The sequence below is a fragment of the Tachyglossus aculeatus genome, chromosome 21, assembly GCF_015852505.1.
Source record: "Tachyglossus aculeatus isolate mTacAcu1 chromosome 21, mTacAcu1.pri, whole genome shotgun sequence".
NCBI classification, from domain to species: domain Eukaryota; kingdom Metazoa; phylum Chordata; class Mammalia; order Monotremata; family Tachyglossidae; genus Tachyglossus; species Tachyglossus aculeatus.
The window spans coordinates 63,974,962-63,991,388 of NC_052086.1; the positions used below are offsets into that span (position 1 = coordinate 63,974,962).

Below are 16,427 nucleotides of genomic sequence, written 5' to 3' on the forward strand. Positions count from 1 at the left end.
AGAGCCCAGGCTTTGGAGTCAGAGGTCATGGGTTCAAATCCTGGCTCCGCCATTTGTCAGCTGTGTGACTTTGGGCAAGTCACTTAACTTCTCTGGGGCTCAGTTCCCTCATCTGGAAAATGGGGATTAAAACTGTGAGCCCCACATGGGACAACCTCATCACCCTGTAACCTCCCCAGCGCTTAGAACAGTGCTTTGCACATAGTAAGCGCTTAATAAATGCCATTATTATTATTATTGTTATTACTAAGTGCTTAAATACCATAATTATTATTATTACTCAACATCTGAGCCAAGGAATAAAACCTATACAGAAAGAGCAAATGGGAAATATTTATACAAATAGGACATTCAGTGTATATACACAGCTAGCGTGGCTGTGTTTTTTTTTCCACTCTTTTTGTTGAAATGCTTCACTCTCACCCTGTCCTTGGCTGTTGGAAAGTCATTGTTCCAACTCCTTGTCTCCAAGCTGCATGTCCAGTTGGACAGCTGAATTCTGCTGCTGCTGCTATTGCTAGGGAAAAATAGAACCTTCTACCTCTGAAGCAGTCCTCTCCATGCAGCACAACTCTAATAAATCACCAAAGTTAAATCTAGGGATTTTAAAGAAAAGAAAAGTGATCAAGGACTAATGTCTAGGGTAGTGTTTCTGCAGGTTCTAGATCCCAACACCTTTATTGATTAGCTTGTAAATATGTTTATGTAATCTAGGAGGGCAGGGAAGGAACATTGTGCTTCTGTTCACTTTCTTGAGTGTTTATTACGGTGCATTGCACTCAGTAGGTGCTCAATAAATAACATTATTATTACTATGAGGGGCTAGAGTCAGCTCTAGGAGGGGCTAGCGATTCAGTTTCAGAAGGAAACTTAAATGCAGGCAGTCTAAAAGCATGCCTAGCAAATTTAAAGTACAAATCCTACCCAATCCAGAACAATGATAAGGCTTTTTAAACAGAAACATTGCTGGGATGGTGAGCATTAACCTGGTAAATCTGGTGTAAATGAAACTGAGTTCAGTATTTCTTTTGTCCCCTCAAAAGGTCTCTCTTGTTTACCTAAACACTTTAGTTAGGATTTACTAAATCTGAGCTGTTGTTTTTAATTGTTCTTTTCTTTTCCCATATCCTTGAAGTCAGTCAAGGCAGTACTGTATGTCTTTAGCTAGCGTGAAGGTTAAATAGCTTCATATGTGTTTCTTGTTTTCTTTATAGGTGAATTCATGGGTTATAATGGAAACCTTGTTTCCACTTGGAGAAAGACAATCTACCATGGAAGTGGAAGAGCAAGTTGTGATGTTAAACCGGTGGTGATTAAGCGTGAAAATTACAATTAAGTTCAAAGTCGAAAGATAGTAATAATAATCATAATTGTGGTACTTGTTAAGCGCTTACTATGTACCATACACTGTACTAAATGCTGGGGTAGGCTAATCAGGTTGGATGTAATCCCCGCTCACAGTCATAATCCCCAATTTACAGATGAGGTAGCTCGGTCACAGAGGTAAAGTAATTTGCCCACAGTCACACAGCAGATAATTGGCAGGGCTAGGATTAGAACCCAGGTCCTTCTCACTCCCAGGCCCTTGCTAAATCCACTAGGTGACAAAGTTTTTCTAATACAGTAAATTTAGCCTAAATTTAGAAACAGGGCATTTTGCCAGCCTGCATATGCCACAACTGCTACCTCTACCAGTATTACCATCATCACCACCATCACCACAATTACCACCCTCTCCACCTCCACTGCTGCAATGCAATTACTTCTTTTTATTAGCCTATTTTTATAATAGCTTTGGGCTCACTATTCCAAGGTCAGATGTTCAGCCTTTATTAAACACTACAGAGTACATAATACTGAATTATTATTTGCAGATATTGCATTAAGCATCCCAATTACTGTATAATTATATAACTACATAATAAAAAGATGTATAAAACAATATGGGGAAATTGGTCCATTTCCTGTCATGCTGGACACTGTGCTCCGATATAAAGGCCATTTTATATAAACATATTCCGATTGGAGTAAAGTGCTTACTCCTTAAAGACCCACAAGGGTTTTTAGGTCATTGTACTAAATGTTGGTGAGTCAAGTAATCTTAATTTTCTAAATAAAATCATATTAAATTTTAAAAGAAGTTAACCAAATGATAAGGAACTAAAGCTCAATTTTACAAATCACATTAAAAATGCCTTTGGGCATTTGCAAAGTTCAGGAAATTTAAAAATTCATTCCAAAGCGTATTCTCACATTGTTCCATTTTGCAGTGCTTCCACAAGGCAAACACGCACACACTCTTTCTCTCTCAAGCATTTTACTGTCTTCCTATTACTGCACTAAACATTGATGCAGGTATCAGATAACCAGGTTAAACACAGTCTCTGTGAGGATCACAGTCTAATTAAGAGGGAAAACAGGTAAGGAATCCCAATTTTACATTTGAAGAAGCTAAAGCAAGGAGAAATTAAGTGACTTGCTCAGTCACACAACAGGCAAGTGGCAGAGCTGTGACTAGAACCCAGATCCTCTGACTTCCAAGCCCATGCTCTTCGTATCTATTTGTAAATATTTTTATGATGGTCTTGGCTTTTATCACATCTTTTACTTCTATTGTACTTTATCAAGTTCTTATTATAATGCATTGTACCCAGTAGGTGGTCAATGCATGGCATCACTACTACGATTTCACTGGATAATTACATGTAACTATTTAAGATAATTTGTGTGTGATCTGGTCAGGAAGCAGAGGATTGAACGAAATAACCTCTCACAATTGCCTTCACCCTGATGATTCTGCTCTACATCAATGCTTACAGGCTTGTTTTCATTGATAGTATAGATGGAGCATTGGGGAATCAATCAATGGTATTTACCGCAGAGCACATAGTAAGCTCTTGGGAGAGTGCAATACAACAGAATTAGTAGATATGTTCCCTGCCCATAATGAGTTTAGGGTCTAGAGGACAAACTTACTCTGAAAAAGAAAGCTCACTGTGGGCAAGGGATATGTCTGTTTATTGTTACACTGTACTCTTCCAAGTGCTAAGTGCAGTACTCTGCACACAGTAAGCGATGAATAAATACAATTGACCAACAAGACTCACACTGAAGTAGAATAGTATCCTGGTGTGCATGGCTTAAATGAAACAGAATTTTGGGGTCATAGTCAATCCTAAACGGAATATGTCAGCAATTTTATGGAATCAAAATAAATTAACATGAGAAAGGGATTATAACGGGTTTGACCGGGAAGGATTTGGGAACTTTTACTATAGTCCTTACTTAGAGGAAGCAGTAAGGCTCGGTGGAAAGAGCCCGGACTTGGGAGTCTGAGGTCATGGGTTCTAATCCCGGCTCTGCCACTTGTCAGCTCTATGACTTTGGGCAAGTCACTTAACTTCTCTTTGTCTCAGTTCCCTCATCTGTAAAATGGGGATTAAGATTGTGAGCCCCACATGGGACAACCCGGATTACCTGGTATCCCCCCGGTGCTTAGAACAGTGCTTGGCACATAGTAAGTGCTTAAACACCAATATTATTATTATTATTATTATTATAGTCCACACTTTGACCCTGCAGTTTACAAAGGATGAAGAGAAACTGGAGAGTTCAGTGAAGAATGACAGAAGTTCATTCATTCATTCATTTTCATTTACTGAACACTTACTGTGTACCAAGCACTCTACTAAACACTTGAGAGAGCACAGAAGTGATTAAAGAGTTGAAAAACAGGTCCTCCGAAGAAAGGTCAAAGGAGTTGGGGTTCTTCAGTCCAGGGAGAAAACGGTAAAGGTAGATTTAATTGCATTTAAGTGGACAAAGGATTTTCCCTGAGAGTATGGTAGCTTCTTGGTCTCCCTGCCCACTGAGGAACATGAAGTAACCAGCTGAAATGAAAGTAGGAAGGACTGTCTCTACCCCAGCACTTAGTACCATACCCAGCACATAGTAAGTGCTTAACAAAACAAAACAAAAAAAGTTACCCAAAAAGTATATTATATGGAAGTATTTATAGTAAGTACTTCATTCCTTTCATTGGTTATTTATCATGCTAAAGTTTGTAACTACATAAAGCATTATTTGGTTCTAATCTTTCCTTAATACAATTTTTGGCTTCTGAATGTAACACACATGGTATTACCAGTCAAGGAAGAAATGCCAGATGCTAACTACTTTTGCTTATGTTCACTAGCGTAAATGTGAATCAAACCACAGTTATTTAGAAAACTATACTTAAAGTGTACTGTGTTGGTTTGGAAAACTACCAGGAACATAACTTTGCTGTTTCCCCTTTGCTCATTTTTATGCATTATTAATTTGAGTGCTGGTGGAGAGAAAAATAAACTGTACCCTCCAAAAACCTCAAGCGAGTTTAATTTTGTGCATGGTGAAGAAGTCTTTTTGTCCCTAGGGTTTCAAGGACAATCAGGGGAAAGTTGCTGGTATGATGAATAATTTTATTTAGAATTATTTTTGTAAAGAATCTCTGTTCCAAGGAGTTTTCTATTCCAAATTAAACAGGAAAAATAGGCAAAAATTTAATTTCAGAATCCTTCAATATCACTTGTTGAGTTCTAAAGCCAGGCCGTGGTGCCAGTGGTGAAGGCTGTTGACTGACAAACCGCCTCTGGCATTCTCTAGACTGTACGCTCATTGTGGGCAGGGAGCATCCTTACCAACTCTGTTATTATTGTATTCTCCCAAGTTCTTAGTACAGTGCTCTGCATATAGTAAGTGCTCAATAAATACAATTGATTGATTCTGAGAGCTCACAAGGCCCTGCTGAGAGCTCACCTCCTCCAGGAGGCCTTCCCAGACTGAGCCCCTTCCTTCCTCTCCCCCTCGTCCCCCTCTCCATCCCCCCCATCTTACCTCCTTCCCTTCCCCACAGCACCTGTATATATGTACATATGTTTGTACATATTTATTACTCTATTTATTTATTTATTTATTTTATTTGTACATATCTATTTATTTTATTTTGTTAGTATGTTTGGTTTCGTTCTCTGTCTCCCCCTTTTAGACTGTGAGCCCACTGTTGGGTAGGGACTGTCTCTATATGTTGCCAATTTGTACTTCCCAAGCACTTAGTACAGTGCTCTGCACATAGTAAGCGCTCAATAAACACGATTGATGATGATGATGAGAGATAAACAGACCCAGCAGGAATCACGATAACAGTGGCTTTTGGGAGCAACAAAAACCAATGGGGCTCCTAAGCCAACTTAAGGTTCATGGTGCTTTGGCAGTGAGTTGTGACTTACTTAGCCATAAATAGGTCTTGCTTTAAAAAAAAACCAAAAACATTGTGTGTTTCAGTTCGCTGCATCCCTGCTTGCCAACTCGCATGTGGCACTCTGGGCCTCTGCAGGAATATAATTGGTGGGGAAGAGAGAGTGTGAGTGGACTGGCATAAAATCAATTGCATTATATTCAATTCTATTTTGGAGGTTCTCTGTCCTAAGTACTAAAGCTCATCCATCATTCTCAAAAGGAGACTGGATCATCATGACATCTCAAGTGCTCATGCATCATAGATGTAAAGAATTAAAAAGCATGCTGTGGATACACTATCAGAATGATTGCAGATGGAGGTGGGGCGTTCTGGGAGAGATGTTTTCCATGGAGTCTCTATGGGTCGGAGACGACTCAACAGCATAAGACAAGACAAGACCATTGAAATGGGCCACTGATTAGCATTTGGGAAAAACACCAATCAGTGATATTTACTGAGTGCTCATTGTGCAGTGAGTGGTGGACTAAGTGCTTGGGAGAGTAAGTGAGCACAATCCCTGACCTCAAGAAGCTTAAGCCAATCTGGATCACTGAGAGAGTGGCTATTAATAACAGCAGCAAAAACAACAATAATAATAATAGCAATAATAATAACTGTGGTATTTGTTAAGCACTTACTGTGTGCCAAGCACTGTACTAAGCACGGGGGTAGATCCAGAGTCATCAGGTCAGATGCAGTCTCTATCCCATATAATGCTCACAGTCTAAGTAGAAGAGAGAACAATTTTGTTTATGATGCTTGTTAGGGGCTTACTTTGTGCCGGTCTCTGTACCAAGTGCTGGAGTAGATACAAGCTAATCAGGTTGGACACAGCCTATGTCCCATATGGAGCGCACTGTCAATCTCCATTTTCCTGATGAAGTAACTGTGGCATAGAGAAGTTAAGTGACTTCCCCAAGGTCAAACAGCCAACAAGTGGCAGAGCTGAGATTAGATCTCAGGTTCTTCTGATTCACAGGCCTAGGTTCTAGCCACTAGGCAACACTCCTTGCTCATTCATTTATAGTCAATGGCTCAGATTAAAATTGGTACTATTTGTCTAGTATAGTCCTCATTCAAGTGACTGTTCCCAATGACTGGGCCTTCATGGGACCAACAAATATTCATACTAAAAGAAATAATAGAATACTAATAGAATAATAGAATGTTTCTTACTGGACCTTCCTGCAACATTTCCCTAATGACAGGGGATTTGTAGCTAGCAGTATCTGTTGCAAGTCTGGAAGAAAGGGTGACAACAAGAGTTTGTTCCCACTGGTTGCTCTTGATTGGTTTGGTATTCCTCTTGTTCACATGGAGAATCAGCATGGCCTAATGAAAGAATACAGGCCTGGAAGACAGAGGACAGCATCCTTGCTCCAACACTGGCCTCCTGTGTGACTTTGGACAAGTCACTTAATTTCTCCGTGCCATCTGTAAAATGAGGATAGAACACCTGTCCTCCCTTAGATTGTGAACAGGGACTGTGTCTGATCCGAATATACTGTAACTATCCTGGCACTTGGTATAATGCTTGGCATAGAGTATGAGTTTAACAAATACCACGATTATCATTTTCTGACAGTTATTCCCCTACTCTGTACCTCACCATCACCTTTCGTGCTCTGTATCTTGAGTAGTATTTATTGCCTTTTTCTGTACTATGGATATTAGTTTAGTTTTGTGCAGATAAGTCAATTTTTAAAAAAAACTTCTGCTGCTGTGATGAATTGTCTCTCAGAAACTCAGGAAGCAAGTCTATTATATAAAAAAACCAGAGTAGCCTTAGGATATTAATGTGCAGGTGTTGGCTCGTTGGTCTAAGGGTATGATTCTCGCTTCGGACGTGAAAGGTCCTGGGTTCAAATCCCAGATGAGCCCTCTTTAGAGAAGCAGTGTGGCTTAGTGGCAAGAGCATGGGCTTTGGAGTCAGAGGTCATGGGTTCAAATTCCGGCTCTGCCACTTGTCAGCTGTGTGACTTTGGGCAAGTCACTTAGCTTTTCTGTACCTCAGTTACTTCATCTGTAAAATGGGGATTAAGATTGTGAGCCCCACGTGGGACAACCTGATTACCTTATATCTCCCTCAGTGTTTAGAACAGTGCTTAACACATAGTAAGCACTTAATGAATATCATTATTATTATTACTATTAATTCCAGCAGACCAGAGAGTTTACTTCTTTCTCCAGTTTCCTCACCATCATCCTGGACTGAGGAAAAACAATAAATACTCAGAAAGGAGTTATAGTGACAATAAATTGAAAATTGTAAGCCCTTATCCCTGATATGTATGAGAGATAAGCTCTCTAGATCCCAGTTCAAACTATACTTTCAGCTGAGTGGCCTCTTCATTGGCATTTTGGTTACTAGAGACTTAGTTCATGCTTCATGAAATATAGAGGGAAACTTCAGATAACAACCGGAGTTCTGAATACTCAAGGTTGCTGCCCCCGTGAAATCATTATTTTATGATATTTGCTAAACCCTATGTGTCCAACACTGTTCTAAGTGCTGGGGAGGATACAAATTAATTAGGTCAGACACAAGTGATGGTCAGTGTTAACTCGAGACAATTGTATTGAAACAATCTACTTGGGAACAAATTCAGTGATATGGTGAGTTATGTCTTTTAGAAATGTCCTGGACCACTGCATGCTATCCAAAAGGGTTACGTGCTTGGAAGAATTGAAAGTCTGAGGACAAAATGAAAAGTGACCACAATATAAACTCACTTCAAAGAAGAGATTTAAAATTATCCAGCCAGGACCCAAATCTTGGCCTTAAAAAGAAGGGAGCAAACCTCATAAGTAATAGTGGTAATGGTGCTTATTGAGCACTTGCTGAGTACAGTATCTCTTGGGAGGTACAATAGAAGCACCAGACACTCTCTCTGACCACAAGGAGCTTACCCTTTAGTATTGTGTTTTAGTAACAATTATTGTGGTATTTCTTAAGCACTTACTATGTACTATGTGCTGGGGTACATATAAGTTAATCAGGTCGGACACAGTCCCTTTAACACATGAACTTCAAAGTCTAAGTTGGAGTGAGTAGGATTCAATCCCTATTTTACAGATGAGGAAACTGAGACACAGGGAATTTAAATAACTTGCCCAAGGTCACTCAGGAGACAAGTGGCAGAACTTGTATGAGAATCCAGGTCCTCTGAGCCCCTGCCCCATGCTCTTTCCACTAAGTCATGCAGCTTCCCATTTTATTATACTTTATTATATCTAGGTTTTTGTAACTGAAGATTCTAGGGAGTTTATGAGCAGGAATCCCATTAGCAGAAAGAAACCAGGCTGTAGGGCTGGAAGAGAGTATATCTGCTGTCAAAAGGGACACCACCTGCTGAGGCTAATCCATGCCAGAATCTGATCATCTCTCTTTTTCATTTATTTTTCAATCAACCTATTTGTTATTTTTATTGTAGATGCATTACTTTTCCTCTTCCATTTAAGCCCATATCTCATAATTATAATAAACATAGATCTGGTAGGCGTGAGCAACTGTATTTTCACTTGCTCGTTTCTTCTAACTGCACTCATACACTCTGAGCTCTGTCCAATTTAAGATCTAAAAGGTCAACAAACAAGGCAGCTTTGTATATCTACTCATGCCAGACTTAGGGCTTGGCTTACTTTTATAGATGGGTGTTGAGCTTGTTACATGGGGAGGGAAGTGGGTCTCTTGGGGTGAAGAAGTGGGGGAAGAAGGTTGGGGGGAAGGAAGAAGTGGTTCCCATGGAGAAAGGAAGAAACACGAGGGAATCAGAAGTGAATGATTGCAAAACCCAGGGTGGCTGCAAGATATGCAGCACCATTCTAAAGACCCCCAAAGAGACTGGCTTTGTGCCTATTTTTATACTCAGTCATTTCCCTCATATATACTTTATATTTATGTCTCCCCATCTAGACTGTGAACATATTGTGGTAGGGAATGCATCTACCAACTCCGCTATATTGTACTCTCCCAGGCCCAAACTCCGCTATATTGTACTCTCCCAAGCACTTAGTACAGTGCTGTGCACACAGAAGGCACTCAAAAAATATGACTGGCTGATTGAAGGTTACAGATGATTTTTCTGTGATCATTTTAGCTTTGTCTCCGTGGAGGAAAAAAAAAATCAGAAAAATTAGGTCTTGATTATTAAGTGAGTTTCAGGATACTCCCTGGCAGGAAACTTACTCCACATGAGATTTTAGGTACATCATCAAATTCATCAGATTTATTGGGCTCCAGAGAGAAAATGGAAAGTGGTGCCATCTGCCCAGATTGACTCACTATTGTCAATTAGTAGCAGGAGAGTTACTTTAATGGCATTTTGAATAGGTGAGGTGATACATACTCCTAGATTTTGTTGCTACAGGGGGTACAATGTAAATTTGCATTTGGGAAACATTAGCAGTGGTACGTGGAATAATAGTTTAATGGTGCATTGTTCAGGGTAGGTTACGGACATAGACTATCACATTATTCCCATAACAGTGGCGACTGCACGAAATTCCTGGAGAAAATGGACTTTCTTACTTTTACTCTTTGCTAAATGTTAAAATCAAAGAGGCAATTATATTAATTATAACAGAATTTCTTTCACTAGTCAACAGATCCAGATTTATCATGGCATATGGAAAATACATGGAACGGGAATCAGAAGACTTAGGTTCTAGACCCAGCTCTGCCTCTGGTCTGCTAGGTGACCTTGGGCAAGTCATTTGAGAAGCAGCGTGGCTCAGTGGAAAGAGCACGGGCTTTAGAGTCAGAGGTCATGGGTTCTAATCCCAGCTCTGCCACGTCTGCTGTGTGACTTTGGGCAAGTCACTTAACTTCTCTGGGCCTCAGTTACCTCATCTGTAAAATGGGGATTAAGACTGTGAGCCCCATGTGGGACAACCTGTTTACCTTGTACCCCCCCAACCCCAGAGCTTAGAATGGTGCTTGGCACATAGTAAGCGCTTAACAAATATGTTTAACGCAATATGTTTAAATATGCTTAACTCAGTATGTCCAAGACTGAACTCCTTATCTTCCCTCTCAAACCCTGCACTCTCCCTGACTTTCCCGTCACTGTAGACAGCACTACCATCCTTCCCGCCTCACAAGCCTGAAACTTTGGTGTCACCCTCAACTCCGCTCTCTCATTCACCCCACACATCCAATCAGTCACCAAAACCTGCCAGTCTCACCTCCACAACTTCGCCAAGATCCGCCCTTTTCTTTCCATCCAAACCGCTACCTTGCTGGTTCAATCTCTCATCCTATCCTGACTGGATTACTGCATCAGCTTCCTCTCTGATCTCCCATCCTCCTGTTTCTCCCCACTTCACCCTGCTGCCCGGATCATCTTTGTGCAGAAACACCCTGGGTGTGTTACTCCCCTCCTCAATAATCTCCAGTGGCTGCCTGTCAGCCAACAAATCAAGCAAAAACTCCTCACTCTCGGCTTCAACGCTATCCATCACCTCCCCGCCTCCTACCTCACCTCCCTTCTCTCCTTTTACAGGCCAGCCTGCGCCCTCTGCTCCTCTGCCTCTAACCTCCTCACTGTGCCTTGTTCTCGCCTGTCCCACTGTCAACCCCCGGCCCATGTCCTTCCCCTGGCCTGGAATGCTCTCCCTCCACACATCAGCCAAACTAGCTCTCTTCCTCCCTTCAAAGCCCTACTGAAAACTCACCTCCTCCAGGAGGCCTTCCCAGACTGAGTCCCCTTTTTCCTCTCCTCCTCCCCATCCCCCCAACCCTACCTCCTTCCCCTCCCCACAGCACTTGTATATATTTGTACAGATTTATTACTCTATTTTATTTGTACATATTTACTATTCTATTTATTTTGTTAATGATGTGCATATAGCTTTAATTCCATTTGTTCCAACGATTTTGACACCTGCCTACATGTTTTGTTCCATTGTCTGTCTCCCCCTTCTAGACTGTGAGCCTGTTGTTGGGTAGGGACCGTCTCTATATGTTGCTGACTTGTACTTCCCAAGTGCTTAGTACAGTGCTCTGCACACAGTAAGTGCTCAATAAATATGACAATAAATGAATGAACAAATGCCATTATTTTATTTAACTTCCCTGTGCCTCAGTTTCCTTACCTGTAAAATAGGGGTAAAAGACCTGCTATCCCTACATCTTAGATTGTGATCCTCATGAGGCCAGAAATAGTCTCAGATGAGTGTCTTGCATCTTACCCCAAGTCTTGTCATAGAGTAAAACACTTAAAAAAAATACCACCATGAACCCCCTTATGGGATTTCAAAGAGATGAGTCATGGGGTGAAGCAGCAAACTACAGGGGTAATCTCAGAGGGAGCTAGTGTGGAGTTTCAGGAGAGCCAATTAAGGATGATCAATTGTCGTGGCTCCCCCGCTAGACTGTAAGCTCATTGTGGGCAGGGAATGTGTCTGTATATTGTTATATTGTACTCTCCCAAGCACTTCATACAGTGCTTGGCACACAGTAAATGCTCAATAAATGTGATAAACACTGACTGAATGGATGTCCAACTTCAAAGAAGGACCTGATACGTCACGGTATTGTAATTAGGCCATAGCGGAAGCATTCTGAAATAGTTCATTAATTTTCCAACAAGCGGTTCACAGCTGAGCCGGCAGCACCAGTGTCAATCAGTGGTATTTATTGAGCACTTATTGTGTGCAGAGCACTGTGTATTAAGCACTTGGAAGAGTACAATACAGAACTGGTAAACACATTCCCTGCCCACAGTGAGAGTACAAGATTGGTCTGGAGCCAGTTGAACTCCATGAGTTTGGATTTCTAGATTTGGTAGTTAGTGTCTGCCTTGATGCTGATTGGCCTGTGCTTTCCCTGCCCTTTTGAAGTATTTATTCACCTAGAATGTTTTTGATTTTTATTCAGTTCCATGGGTCGACTCCATGCCCTGTGCAAGAAGGACATACATGATAAGAGACCAATAAATCCTGGCCATCTTGTCAGGCTATTGATTGATGATGACTTCCCACCACATCCTGCCAATCAAATTAATGAATAACCATTTCAAATATGTTATTGATGTGTTTAAGGGGGAAGTTTTCCTTTGACTTAGCAAAATTCATGTTTTTCTTATATATTTATGCATTTTTTCATTTTTTATTCAGAAGACCCAGAGAACTATATATGCATTTAATTAAGCCTCGCAACACCTCATGAGGAACATCACTACTTTTTGCTATTTAATGGGTAATTTTGTATCTGGGATCTGCCAAAACCATTGTAAAGAAGGAAGCCACAAGGCTATGTCTGGCCACTAGTTCAAGTTCCATTCTGGGAGAGTGGTTTTCAAGAGAGGGTTGCAAATTCTACCAAGCAGAATTGCTACTGGAGAGATCATATCCTCCTTTCTCCTGGGCACAGCCCTCCTGACGTTTACAAATGAGTATCCTGCTCACTTTTAGGGATTTACTAATGTGTTAACTTCATCCCTCTGGTAGATATGATGTTGCAAAATCTAGGAAATTTTTGCCCTTCTGAAATCTTGTTTCCAGATCATCTACTTCAAATGAGAAAGACAAATTAGATAATAATGATAATTGCTGTATTTGTTAAGTGCTTACTATGTGCCAGGCACAGTTCTAAAGGCTGACGTAGATACAAGATAATAGGGTTGGACTTAGTCCCTGTCCCACATAGGACTCACAGTCTTGATTCCCATTTTGTGGATGAGGGAAGTAATGCACAGAGAAGTGAAGTCACTTGCCCAAGGTCACACATCAGACAAGTGGCTCCCTGACTTTTCCAACACTGTGGACGGCACTACCATCCTTTCCGTCTCACAAGCCCACAACCTTAGTGTCATCCTTGACTCTGCTCTCTCATTCACCCCACATATCCAATAAGTCACCAAAACCTGCCGGTCTCACCTTCATAATATTGCCAAGATCGGCCCTTTCCTCTACATCCAAACTGCTACCATGTTAGTACAATCACTCATCATATACCAAGTGGATTACTGCATCAGCATCCTTTCTGATCTCCCAACCTCCTGCGTCTCCCTGCTTCAGTCTACACTTCACTCTGCTCTCTGGATTACCTTCCTACAGAAACACTCTGGGCTCATCACCGACCCCCTCAAAAATCTTCAGTGGTTGCCTAGCAACCTCTGTATCTAGCAAAAACTCCTCACTATTGGCTTCAGAGCTCTCCATCACCTTGCCCCCTCCTACCTCACTGCCCTTCTCGCCTTCTACATTTCAGTCCGCCCACTCTGCTTCTCTGGTGCTAACCTCCTCACTGTGCCTCATTTTCACCTGTTCCGCCATCCACCCCTGGCCCACGTCCTACCTTTGGTCTGTAATGCCCTTCCTCCTTAAATCTGCCAAACTAGCACACTTCTCCCCTTCAAAGCCCTATTGAAAGCTCACCTCCTTCAGGAGGCCTTCCCAGACTAAGCCTGCCATTTTCCTCTGCTCCGCCTCCCCATCGCCTCCAATCGCTCCCTCTGCTCTTCCCCTTCCCAGCCCCCAGCACTTGTGTGTATATATGTACACATTTATAATTCTATTCATTTTATTAATGGTGTGTATATATATCTGTAATTCTATTTATTTATATTGATGCTATTGATGCCTGTTTACTTGTTTTGATTGTCTCTCCTCTTTGAGACTGTGAGCCCGTTGTGGGCAGGGATTGTCTCTGTTGCTGAATTGTACTTTCCAAGTGCTTAGTACAGTGCTGTGCACACAGTAAATAAAATTGAATGAATGAAGTGGCAGAGACAGGATTAGAACCCAGGTTTCTCTGACTCCCAGGCCCGTATTCTATCCAGTAAGTAGGCCATGGGGCGTGGCAATCTCATTAGACCAAGAGCTGTCTCAGTAAGAAACTAATTAGCAAATTTTGATTTTGCAGTGGACCTTTCAAACTCTTACATTAAAGAATTAAAAGAGCCATTTTCAGGGTGGCAGGAATTCTTCATTCTGGTTCACCTCTTCCCCAAAGACCCACATGAGATTTCTGGTTTCAACCCTGTTTCCTTCCCTTTTTATTTCTTCATCTTTTTGATTTTCCTTCAAGATGAATGTGCCAAAGGGAGGTTGACACATATGTTTCCGGAAAATACAATTTCAAGACTGGGGTTTTCTGTGGGTGAACAACCAGAATAATCATCCCTGACCAAATACTTGAATGTCTTTGAGGTTCTATTGTCAATTTCTCTGCAGACATTGTCCTTCCACAGTTAAATACTGCTTTGGTGCCAAGGCCATGGGTTCATTTCACATCTGAAACTGGTATGTGCAATGATTTTCTGAGCTGCATGCTATTTTCCCTGGGGAGAGACTGGGATAGGGCTATGGTTATGCATGAAACAGCTGTTCTTGGATCTGGTGATGATTATATTAACGTAGATGTAGATAGTAGAAAATGATATAGAAAGGGGAGATCTTATCAAAAGAACTTCACACTTCATGCTAATCCTGAGGGATAGATGCACTTTAAAGTTGGTCCTAGAGAATAAGCATAGCCTAGTTAAATAAGCACAGGCTTGGGAGATAGGAGACCTGAGTTCTAATCCTGCATCTGCCATTTGACTGCTGAGTGACCTTGGAAAAGTCATTTTTCTTCTCTGTACCTCAGTTTCCTTATCTGTAAAATGGGAATTGAATACCCATTCTCCCTCTGCTTTAGACCACGAGCCCCATGTGGGATAGGGACTGTGTCTAGGCTGTAAGCTCATTGTGGGCAGGGAATGTATCTGTTTATTATTGTATTGTACTTTCCCAAGCACTTGGTACAGGGCTTTGCGAGCAGTAAGCACTCAAATATGATTGAATGAATGACTTAGCTTTCTAAGTGTTTGTCTAGTAAGGACTGTATTCATTAGGTATTCCAGACATCACCAGAGTAAAGAAGCATTTACAGAGTGGCATTGGCTGGAGTGAGTTTAGAAAATTGTATTAAGGGCCATGACTGAAAAGTTTTATTCAACTTTTGATATGTCTTTAGCTTCATTTCTTCCAGGTCTTGAATATACACATTTTCCTCCTCATTACCTAAAGTGAATTTAAATGATGAACTTTCTGAATAGCAATGCTGTATCTGACCCAGTGACTGAGGGGTGATAGGTACAATTTCCGAATTCATTCTCTGCTTTTATTTGCACTCAAGGTGGTTGTTATACACACACAAAAATGTTCTTTTTGCTTTGAACCAAAATGATAACCTGGTCCTCAGACTTTTACTCTCAAACCCTCTCACTGTGTAGCCTTACCTTTCATTTTTGTTTCTTTTCACCACAGTTATCTTTCCTTGGGTAGGTTTTTTTTTCTTTTAGGAAACTTACCAATTCTTGTACTCCACATTGTGGGGGGGGGGGGGGGGGGAAGAGAGAGAGAGAGAGAGAGAGAGAGAGAGAGAGAGAGAGAGAGAGAGAGAGAGAGAGAGAGAGAGAGAGAGAGAGAGAGAGAGAGAGAGAGAGAGATTGATTGATTGATTTTGGGGGAGAGTACATTTCTTCTTTAGGATCTAATCCTTTTAAAAGCATAAGGGTAATGCTCCTTACCACCCCCAGACCAGCTCAGGGATTACTGGTCCTCTGAAGAAAAGTGTGATGGGGAGAAAAAAAAAAGTCAGAAAACTGTCACATTACAATGTTTCAGTGATTACTGAGTTCGATGGTTTTGAAGTTAGGATAGCACAAGTAGTGTGCATTATACAGTTGGAAATCAGGGATATGCTCCCTTCTCCCCTCCTTAGGCTGGGTTGATTTTAGGAAAATATCACTAGTGCAAACCCAGTGAAGCTGGAGGGACCAAAGTAACAAGAATGTTGTACTTGGTGATGTTATCCTTTTTTATGGTATTTGTTAAGCACTTAGTGTAATAAAATAAATAGAATGTGTACAGGTAACCTTCCCTTCCCCACAGCACCTGTATATATGTATATATACCTCCTTCCTCTCCCCCTGCCCCCCCCCATCCCCCCCACCTTACCTCCTTCCCTGCCCCACAGCACCTGTATGTATGGATATATGTTTGTACGTATTTATTAGTCTGTTTATTTTGCTTGTACATATTCTATTTTATTTTGTTAATATGTTTTGTTCTCTGTCTCCCCCTTCTAGACTGTGAGCCCACTGTTGGGTAGGGACCGTCTCTATATGTTGCCAACCTGTACTTCCTAAGTGCTTAG

At 41.2% G+C, this 16,427-nt stretch overlaps 1 non-coding gene across 1 annotated transcript; it reads left to right on the forward strand.

Moving 5' to 3' along the window:
* The first annotated feature begins 7,087 nt into the window (after positions 1–7,087).
* Positions 7,088–7,159, forward strand: TRNAP-CGG. The gene has a single exon. It is a non-coding gene; the product is annotated as a tRNA-Pro (tRNA).
* The last annotated feature ends 9,268 nt before the right edge of the window (positions 7,160–16,427 follow it).